Here is an 11,701-nt window from a genome sequence, read left to right on the forward strand (position 1 = left end):
AAAAGAAATTTACTTTGGGAACAGGGAAGACTGGGGTTCATCTTCAGAGGGGCAATAGTAAAGTAAAAAAAAAAATTCTACACCACAGAGTAATGTGAAATAACTCCCTGCCCAGATAGAATTTATAGATGAACTTAAAAAAATTTTTTAAAATCAAATGAGAGACAATGAAAAAAAAAAACTAAAAATAAAAACCATCCAAGAAAAACAAGATTATGAAAAAAAAATTAACCAACTAGAGAAGGAGATATAGAGTCTCAATGAGAGACTAAGAAATAACAAAACAGATTCTAAAGAATGGAAAAATAAAATGGAATGTGAAACATAAGAAAAATGACATATTTGGAGAAGAGATCAAGAAGAGAAAATATGAGAATAATTAGACTGTCTAAAATTTGTGACCAAAGTAAGAACCTTGACACAATATTGCAAGAAATAATCCAAGAAAATTGTTCTGGAGTTGTAGATATGAGGAGAAAGTAAAAATAGAAAAAATCCATTGATTCTTTTTTTTTTAAATTTTTTAAAAATTAATTTTATAATTATAACATTGTTTTGACAGTACATATGCATAGGTAATTTTTTACATTATCCCTTGCACTCCCTTCTGTTCCGAATTTTTCCCCTCCTCTCCACCCCCTCCTCCCAGATGGCAGGCATTCCCAGACATATTAAATGTGTTATAGTATATCCTAGGTACAATATATATGTGCAGAACCAAATTTTGTTGTTGTTGTTGCAAAGGAAGAATTGGATTCAGAAGATAAAAATAATCTGGGGAGAAAAACAAAAATGCTAACAGTTTACACTCATTTCCCAGTGTTCCTTCTCTGGGTGTAGCTGATTCTGTCCATCATTGATCAATTGGAATTGGATTAGCTCTTCTCTATGTTGAAGATATCCACTTCTATCAGAATACATCCTCATAAAGTATCATTGTTGAAGTGTATAATGATCCCCTAGTTCTGTTCGTTTCACTCAACATCAGTTGCTGTAAGTCTCTCCAAGCCTCTCTGTATTCATTCTGTTGGTCATTTCTTACAGAACAATAATATTCTATAACATTCATATACCATAATTTACCCAACCATTCTCCAATTGATGGGCATACATTCATTTTCCAGTTTCTAGCCACTACAAAAAGAGCTGCCACAAACATTTTGTCACATACAGGTCCCTTTCCCTTTTTTAGTATTTCCTTGGGATATAAGCCCAGTAGTAGCACTGCTGGAACAAAGGGTATGCACAGTTTGATAACTTTTTAGGCATAATTCCAGATTGCTCTCCAGAATGGTTGGATTCTTTCTCAATTGCACCAACAATGCATCAGTGTCCCAGTTTTTCCACATCCCCTCCAACATTCATCATTATTTGTTCCTGTCATCTTAGCCAATCTGACAGGTGTGTAGTGGTACCTCAGAGTTGTCTTAATTTGCATTTCTCTAATCAATAGTAAAAATCCACTGATTAACAACTCAAAGAAATTCTTTGTGGAAAACACATAGAAATATTATTATTGCCAAATTTTGAAGCCCCCAGATCAAAGAGAAATTTTTCAAGAAACAAGAAAAAAAAAAACAAAAAAACAATTCCAATACACTGGAGTTATCATTAGAATTGGACAGGACTTATCAGCAACCACAATAAAAGATTGCAGGTCCTGTAATCATATCTACTTGACAATCAAAAGAACTAGGCCTGTGGCCAAAAATATCATAACCAGCAAAATTATGTATAATATTGAATGAGAAAAAAATGGACATTCAGTGAACTTGCAGATTTTCAGGACTTTCTAGCAGCCAAACCTGAACTTAATAGAAAATTTAACATATAAAAGCCAATATCAAAGATTGATTTCAGGGAACTCAACATGGACAAATTGCATCTGTTTATATATATATATATATATATATATATATATATATATGACATCACAGAAAGATTGGGGCAGAGTTAAGGTTAAAATAGTAATTATGTTGTATGAAGGATGTGCGAAGGAATATACATACAGTCATTAGAGGGGGGAGGAGGGCTCACAGTTCTGAAAATCCATTTACATCAGGAATAGATTAAATAAGCAATACTATATCTATACCATGAATAGTATAGCACTCTCCAAAATCTATAAAGAAATAAGGAGGGATGATTGACTGGATGGGGAAGAAAAAGTGAGGAAAAAAAAAATAGCAAGGTCAATGTTCCAATGAATAATCATAGCGAGTTACAACTATGACCTTGAGAAAGAACTTTTGTGAATGATAACTGATCAATGACTCTTCTATCTATTTGAGTTCACTTCAAAGTGAAAAATGAATTCAATCAAAGTGAATTTTAATAAAAATGAAATACAATCATTGAAGCGGCATCCTATTTCATAAATAGTACCATAAGCTGAGTGGTAATATAATATGTGTATTATTGTTATGTCTGCAGTGATCGTGAATATAATTCATAATGTGTTTTGGAATGCAGAAGCAATAAAATATTGATCATCAGGATGTTGAGCCATTATTTAGATTAGATCAATTTATTAGTGGCAATAACTTGTAAAAGAATGGCCTTCTTAAGAGCCTTAGGAAATTCCAGGACTAAGTGATAAACTATCAGGGTTTCTATATGATAGGAATAGATATGTGCAAAAATTAAATGTCAAAATAAAATAGATTTTCACACTTATCTGAGGACATTTTGAGACCATATCTGGGAGAAAATAGTTTTCAAAAATATTATTATTCTTTCATTATCTAGTTGGGAAACTGATTTATTATAATATTTTCTTTTTTAAAAAAATTTAATAAATTTGTTTCATTTGTTTTTTTGGCCAAAAGAAAGCCTATTTTCAAGGGGCAAAGATTAACAAAGTATATCTAAATATCAATAAACAAAACAAAGAAAGAATAAGAGAAGGCTTTCTTTAAAAAAAAAAAAAAGTAAACAGAATTAGACATTCCAAAGCATTTCAATGTTATCACCATTATAAGGAAAAAATGATTTTTAGAAATTAAAGCAAACAAGATAAAAAGGTTTTTAGTTTTGTTTTTAAGAAAATAGAAAATATTTTACTCCCTAGATAGAATCTTAGGAGTAGGGCATATTGCATGTATCTTCAGACTTTTTGATATTTTAATCAATGTTGTTAATTTTGTTTCCTTTTTTTGTCTTAAAATACATGTTTATTGATATCTTTTGTATTTTTACATGACTAAAATTTCACCAGTTGTACCTCTACTTACCTCTCCTGATAGTCAAGACAGATAAGAAATTATATTTTAAAAATACTCCCCTCCTCCCACGCTCACAATCAACATTGTATTTTTGAGTGACACATTTGAAGGAGTTAAAGATGAATGTGTGAGTACAGAGCATAGCAGGCTAGATTAAGCTGAATCTGGGCGTAGGAAGCAGAACAGACAAATCCTAACTAGTAAAGAAAGGGAAAGAAAACATTGAAATGAAATAATGATGTTGTCTCAGACAAAAAGAGATTATTATTTTTCCCCCTTTTCTTTTTAAAAGATAGATTTTTCTACCTAGAGGCCCAATTATGACTGTAACCTTTCTCAGTCATAATCTAGAATGGTACCACTTTCTATTTACCAAATAATAGAGGAACAAAAAACTATTTATACTAAACCATATGAGTCACTCAGTTTGTTGCAATAACTTCTGATGACTTAATCAGGTGACAGTCAATGTAGTCCATACAGTTTTCTTTAATCAGATTCCTTACAAAAGCCATATCATCAAAGCTGTATGGTTCTGTCCTCTACAGCTAGGTTAAAAACACACATTTCTTCATTAAGAATCTTTCAGGTGGCCATGTATCTTAATTTGCTTCTAGTCAGTCAATTAAATAAAACCTCACTCTGAAAGACCAGTGTACTGTCCTGAAGTACAGCAGGGAATCATTTTATTTATAAAGATCTCATGCTATGCTCAATGACAGTTTCTAGAAGGTGGACATTTTTTTTTTTTTTTTTTTTTGTCCTTTAAATATTTGTTCTCTTTCAGGGCCTGACACTTCTATTCATGGCATTTCTAAACCTTTGTCATCTGCTCTTTGGCACACAGAGAAAATGAATAAATCAAGGTCACATCCAAAGTCAAGAAGCATGCAGCAATAAAAGAATTTAAATTTGACACTATTAGTCAAGAAAGAAAGAAAGAGGGAAATGTTCAGCCATGCGTCTGTTAAGGAGGAATAATTCCTAAGTAATAGTGTTAAAAATAGCTAAAGCATTATATATAGATATATAAAAAAATGCTTAAAGTCACTATTGATTAGAGAAATACAAATTAAAACAACTCTGTACCACTTTATACCTCTCAGATTGGCTAAATGGCAGGAAAGGACAATGATAAATATTAAAAGGGATGTGAGAAAATTGGTGGAAGCTGTGAAATGATTTTTTAAAATTGTTTCCCTAAATTGGCAGATCTCACTTTTTTTTTTTTTTTTGCTTTTAATAGAATTTCCTTTCTTACAATATGACTACATTGGTTGTTATGATATTCCTTGAGTTCTAATAAATAAATTAAGTTAAAATAAAAAATAAACTAAAAAATTATGGCAAGCTTTATTATTTTCAGCATACAAACACACATATATCTTATACAATAAATGTATATATCTGTAATTGTATTAAAATGAGTAATTTTCTTTATGTTATCAAAATAACATAACTCAATGAAAAAGTAATAATTTATTAACTTTTTAGAAATTAGTTGACAATAACTTCTGGTTACATTAATTATGTAAAAAAAATCAAATAAAAGTCCATATCTCACACATGTTTTCCGATGATGATTTAAAAATATACCTGCATTCTATCTGTGTAGTTCTGAACAAGTCACTTAATCCCAATTCCCTCAGCCAAAAAAAACCCTATATACACACATACATATATATAAATACTTAAGATTCCACTAAAAGATAATCAATAGCTGGGAACTTTTTACTAGTGAAGTCAGCAGAAGTGTGGGATGAACAATTATGCTTCTCTTTGAACTGATAAGGTTCCAGGGCTCTGTGAGGATTGGGGATGGCAAAGAATTCCAGAGAGTAGAAATACAAGTAGCACAAAATAATGAAGGAAAAAAAAATCAAAAGACTTAAGAACACTGATTCCAATGACACTTACTACTTGTCTTCAAATAAAGAGGTAATGAATTATAGATGAAGAATGAGACATGCATTTTGGGTATGGCCAATGGGAGCATTTGTTTTGCTATACTATACTTCTTTAAAATAAAGGAAAAATTCTTGGAGAGTGGGCAGAATTGAGGATGATAAAGGAAGTTGATGGCAACAAAATAAGAAAATGAAAAAAGAGAAAAAAAATTGTTATGGAATTGAAGCAATTTTTCCTCACTTTCCTTACTACCAGTCAGTTATTTCCATTTGAAACACATTTACTCCCCTAATCTAGTAAAGGACACCACAACAACAGAGGTCTAAGCCAAAAACTCAAGATGGGAAGCAGTTCTGAAGAGTGCAAAAGTACGTCAGCTTTGGCTACTAGGAATGGAGAGGGGGATGGATACAGAAAATACATTTGATCAAACTGATTATCAGGAATGTTGTATCCAGGAAGAAAAAAAAAATCATGAAAAAGCAAAGGATATCATGGATCAATAGTGCCTTAGGCATGTGTTGCCTTGGCTATGTTATGTGTTGTAGGATATGTGTGTAACCATTATTTCTAATCATTTTGGCTAAAATTACCCCAAATTTATAGGGACAATGTTTTGTAGCTACTGTTTAAAAAATGCCATTTGAGTAAATGCCTTTGCTTTGAGTTAATTGTATCTTCTGGCTCACTATTAAATAAATTGTAGTGATGGGATCTTTTGGTCTATAGTTTTAAGAATGAAGGGGCACAGTAACTAAGATAGTCATCCTTTCCATCCCTCTTCCTACCCAATCTATCATTATAAATTAGGGTCAGAACTTAGAAAGGAATACTATTTTACGATGAAGTTCTACTGCAAGGGTTGTATCATCAGGACATTTAGTTTGCATATTTTTGTAAAAGGAAGTAGTACAGTGTTAAGCACATTATATTTGGAGGTAAAGAAAGTAACTTCAAGTCTAGTCTCTATCACTTCCCTTATCTCTAAATACTTTAGCCCGATTGATTTTATAGTGGGCATAGCCCCTTTAAGATTCCTTGTCTGATCTACCTTTGGGACAAGATATTCCTAAGGGAAAAGATCTGTATCTGACCCAGTTTGGGCTGTACCCAGCCCCCAATTGGTTTGGGTTTTCAGCCCCCTTTGATACAAGATCTGGTCGGAACTAGTTTGGGCTGTACCCAGCCTCCCCACCGAATCTGAGCTGGCTTGGATAAAGCCCGCCAAAAATCTGGCCTTCAAGGAATTAACCTGAGCTCCGCCCATTACTTCTTCAAGCAGATAAAAAGAGCAAAGCTAGAATCATCTTGGGTTCAGAGATTTGAAAGATGGCAGCTAAGATGCTTGCATCAGAGATTCTCTGTACCCGCCGCTTTCGGCATATATCTTCCTCTATATAATGCCTTTTACTAACCAGACCTTAACCTTGCTTCCAAACCTAGCAATAAACATCTTTTACCCATCTAGGTTTTTGGCCTGTAAATTCATTTACAGGGGACTCTAGCCGCCACTAAACCTGATTTATATCCTTGCGTCAAATCCTAAGGGGATTGTAGGGGAGCTCCATGTGACTTCCTGTATCCCGAATCCTGCCACTAGACCTCAATTAATTGGGTTCATGTTACCTCATCATTATGAGGTTCCCTATTACCTCATCAATTTTACCTTAACCAGTTTTTCTGAGATTCAATTTCTTCATCTATAAAGAGATTGTTGGAGTAGATGGCTAAAAATCTGTGAATACATTTTGTCATTTTTTCTCTAATTAGAAGGAAAAAGATAAAAAAAAAAAAAAAACCCTGAATATCTTCCAGTATTATGCATTTATTAAAATCAGACGTGCTTAGAAGTGCACAGTACAAATACATAACATCCACCACATAGAAATAACCACATACTTACATGTAAAATTTTAAAAAGAAAAAAGGTGAGGTGGTTTTGATTCTCCTTAGTATTTTATATAACACTTCTAGAATTTTACCAGAGCTTGTTTTCTCTTAACATATTCTAATTAAAATATCTTTGATTCTAAAGTAGATTTCTTTCAGGTACCTTCCTTTGGATCTCATATTTTAGAAAGGTGTTAAATGTAGTGTAGAAGAGAGATAACAAATCAGTTTTATCATTTTTTCACAACAAACAAACTGATAAGAGGTAGAAGATAGGAAAAAAATCTTATCAGAACCTGAATTTTAAACTAGAAATAACACTTGCATCTTTGCAAAATAGAAAAGATGTTTTAAATCTTTTAAACCTTATCATAATTTTCTATTTCCCCCCCAAATAAGATCATATTTTGATATGCTTAACAAATCAAAACACCATTAAAATATCAAAACTATTGAAATATGTACAGAAATATGATTCTCATTTTTAATGAATGTCTTCCAAAATTTATTAACTCAAAGTACAAAATAAATGTGAAAATGATCATCAACAGAAAAGCTCATACATATATTGCTTATCTGGTGAATGCTGAACATGTTAGCCAACTTAAAATGCAAACATCCCTGTCAGATATTTTCCAAGCAGAGTTTAGAAATTTAGCATAGTAGACATATACTGTGACTCCAGAGAGAATCATTGCAGAAATAAGAGTGTATTTCATATATGAATTACAGGTTATAAAGACAAGATAAACATTTCAGGAATGATTTTAATAAAAAAAAGGCAGTACCTCCCAAGGGATTCTATGCAAAGAAGGTAGTTGCAGGAATAACCTGAGAGGATTAACAAATTCTAAAATGCATTCTGTAATTATGACTTCTATTATTATAACTTTTTATTTTTATAGAAAAGTAATACTAATTTCTAATTTTTAACAAAATTATAGTTTTATAGTCACTATCCTGAAAGTAATTTTGTTCTTTATTATCAGTAAAGATAGATTTGCCTGAAATCAATGATGCTATATGGAGGCAATTATAGAAGTAAACTAAGATCTGCAGGTGCCCCTTTTGAAAGATGATTATGTCTTTGTCAGGTAAATTGCTTTAAAATAATTTCTGGAGTAAGATTCTTTAAAAAAAGTATAAAACACAATATATAGATATATAGATATATAACTATATCTATATCTATGTACTTACATATGTTCAAATTACCTCTTCTGTCTAAGATTTCACAACATTCACTTGAAAACAAGATAATCTCCTGTTTAAAAAAAAGCCTAATGATATGTGTGTATATATATATATTTTTTTCATTTATATGGGAATATATATATATATATATATATATACATATATATATATTTATATGTGTGTGTATGTGTTTATATATATATTTATATGTGTGTGTATGTGTTATGAGTTACAGACTGTATTTTTTTAATTTAATGTAATACAATACCTTAATATACACACAAATAGTTTATCTCCCATTGCAGAAAGATGGAAAGGACTAAAGAAATGCATATTTTCTACATAAGTTTATCAGGGAATGAATCATTCCTTGAATGATTAGAAAGATTTTAAGGTGGAAACAATGAAAACATGTAATGAAGCATAAAGAAAAGGGAGAAAGGGAATTACTATTTAAAAGAAGTAAAGTGGAAGCATATAACACAAAAATGGAAGGGAAAGAGAGATCACTGAAGACTTGGAGCTAAGTTTAAAAAAATAATGAGACTTTTATTATAGAAGAGTAGTATAGTAATGGTAGAAGGTGCTTATTTTTTGAGAAATTGACTTTTTATGCTCTAAGATATAATGATGTTCACTTTCAGTTAAGTGACATAATGGATAGAGTGCTAGACTTGGAGTGAGAAAGATTTGAGTTTAAGTCCAGCCTCAGATAGTGACTAGTCACATGACTATCATAGTTCACCTTACCTCTCCAGATGCCAGTTTCCTTTATTTGTAAAATTGGAATAATAATAGGAATTACCTCACATGATTAGTGTGAGGATCACATAGAACAGCATGTAAATTGTTTTATAAGCCTTCAAGTGCTATATAAATACTAGTTATTATTATTTACAGCTTCTACTAGGAGAAAGATTATTTGTTAATGAATAGAGTATTTTAAAAATGAGTAGCAGTGATTGGGCTCTCCCTGCTGAGAGATACCAAGTTGGCACAAACACTATAGAAGTCTAACAGTATAGGGAGATGTCCAGATCAATTCAAGGAGGTGAAAATATTTTGTATGGAGAAGAAAGAAGAGGTGTAGAGAAGTCATAATCATAGCCTTAAAGTATTTGAAGAGCTATTATGTTTAGAAGCAATTACCCTTCCCAGCAAAGAGAACTAAAAGGTAAATATAAAATACAAATTACAAATAGGTTGATTTTGTCTTTTACAAAAAGAGAGGAAAAATCTTGCTGTTCCAAATAGAAAGAGATGTCTTGGCAGGGAGCAGATTCCCTTTCTCTAGAGGGTTCTTAAGTTACTTAACATTCATTGATATTTTGTAGAATAGACTTTTTATCCAAGTTTGTGCTGTATTAGAAGACCTCTTCTGTTCCTTCTAACCTAACCTTCTGTGAAAGTGCATACTCATTTGATTCAACACTCCTGTAAGAAAATGTATATGAAATTACTTTCAAAGGTGTAAAATCCTATGCAAATACAAAATGTTATTTATTATACCAGTGGTCAAAGGATTCTGTGTCTCTAGAGACATACTATACCAAATTAGATCTTCAAATCAGATCTTAGAAGAGTATATTCAGTGAGCACAGGAGAAGATTGTATTTTTCAATTGGATTTTGTGGAAATATCTCCAAATATATTTAGCAATCAGCACTATATTGTTTTTCCTAAAACTTCAGAAAAATTCTACCTAATTTCCTTTTATTTAAACATAAGTATCTTAATTCTTCCTGAAAATAAATATTACTAATTTGCCAGCTGCTTATACTTTTCTGTGCCTCATGGTATATAATGTATCTAAAGGAAATAAGCATAACTTTGCAAAGCAGCAAATAATGAAACAAAGAAAAAGTAAGGAAAAACGGGAAAGTGAAGAACACTGGAGTCTTTTTTGAAATTTTCATTTTTATTATGTATTGGGTTAATGTTTCATTTTTTTATGTATTAAATTTTGAAAGGCCTATCTATTTTTCTGGATAAATTTAAGATATAATACTTTTCTTCCATTGCAATTGCTTATTTACTATATGATTACTATAGTTGTCTTAAACAATACCAAAATATTTTTCTCAGGAAAGGGACAGAAAAATGAGAGAAAGGAAGAATGCAACTGAAAGTAACTTTTAGAGTTTTAATTATACTGAAGTAACAATTCACTCCAGACATCATAACACTTCAACACAATATTTATACATGACACTGACAAACTTATTTATGTCAACTCACTTCTAAAATGCTAATATATGCTAGGCCATTCCCTATTCACAGAATCCCAAATAAACATTGAAATTTCAGGATCCACTTTCTGTAAAAATTTTCATATATAAAGACCATATATATTTAGCCTAACAATACATATAATTATGGAGGTAATATGAATATCTGACATATAAATTGAGGTAAGCAGAAGCTAGTATATTTATTCCAAGCATATGGCAATGACATAGAAGTATTCCAGCTTTATTTAAGAAATATTCTGTTTCATTATATATACCATCATACTGCCAAGTTATATTGAATGACTATAAAATGGTGCACAATATTTTTGTTACAATGATATCTTCAGGAATATCAATAAGGTTAATACTCTCAACAAGGAACAGATCACTAACTTCACCAAAGCTATGAATGGTAACTATGGTAGGAAAATATACTAATATTACTACATTGTACAGTATTATAATTATCATGTCTCTATTCTATAGGAATTTCAGCTTTAACTTTATTGCTCCATTTTTTAAGTTTTGTATTCACTTTCCAATTATAATTTTGACACCATTAATCCACAAAGCTTATAAAGATCTATTCTCTAAGAAACTATGAAGGACAATGTTCTCAAGTTTTAATAGAACTAATGACATTCTTTTCTTGCTCAAAATTACCACACCCTGAAATTTATAAACACTTTCTTTCTAAAAGGAAAACAAACAAACAAACAAAAAAACACCAACATTCATTCAGACAAGACATGCAAGTTCCAAGACAATGGACACAGTTAACAAACAAAACATTTAATGCAAAGCAGGAACATTGCTAAAGTCAGTGATTAAATCAAAACTCAAAACCACCTACCTGGAATAAGGTGGGCTAGTAATGGAGGGTTTGGAGATAAGCTGAATACAGCTATTGTGATGAAAAAAGGAAAATTTTTCCATTTCATTTTTATTGGTCCTTATGTTAACACGAGGTCAGTAGTACAGGGAAATGTTATCTGCAAAACAAACAGAAATAAGTTTTTAAAAGAGTTTTGTTATTTTAAAATATAAGCAAATTGAAATATTACAAAAGTTGAAGTATATAATTTAAAATATGAATTTCAAAATGTAAAATTACTTTATTTCAATTAAAACTATATTCTCAGTTTAAAATGTCACCACAGTATTTCTTATATTGAAGTTATGTTTCAGAATTTGAATAAAAGTAACATTTATTAATAAACAGCTTGTTTAAAGTCAAGGAGTTTTCCACTTAAA

The 11,701-nt window shown here is 30.9% G+C and overlaps 1 protein-coding gene across 3 annotated transcripts in view; it reads right to left on the reverse strand.

Annotated features, from left to right (window-relative positions):
• Positions 1–11,414, reverse strand: part of LOC141560943 (endogenous retrovirus group K member 5 Gag polyprotein-like) — a 139,268-nt gene extending 127,854 nt beyond the window's left edge. The window contains exon 1 of one of the 3 annotated variants that reach the window (XR_012487913.1): positions 11,301–11,414. The gene's annotated coding sequence lies outside the window, so the exon portion shown is untranslated. The remainder of the gene's footprint in view (positions 1–11,300) is intronic. The other 2 variants (XM_074299783.1, XM_074299784.1) reach the window with 2 other exon arrangements.
• Between the last annotated feature and the right edge of the window lie 287 nt (positions 11,415–11,701).

The sequence above is a fragment of the Sminthopsis crassicaudata genome, chromosome 3, assembly GCF_048593235.1.
Source record: "Sminthopsis crassicaudata isolate SCR6 chromosome 3, ASM4859323v1, whole genome shotgun sequence".
In the NCBI taxonomy this organism is placed as follows: Eukaryota; Metazoa; Chordata; class Mammalia; order Dasyuromorphia; family Dasyuridae; genus Sminthopsis; species Sminthopsis crassicaudata.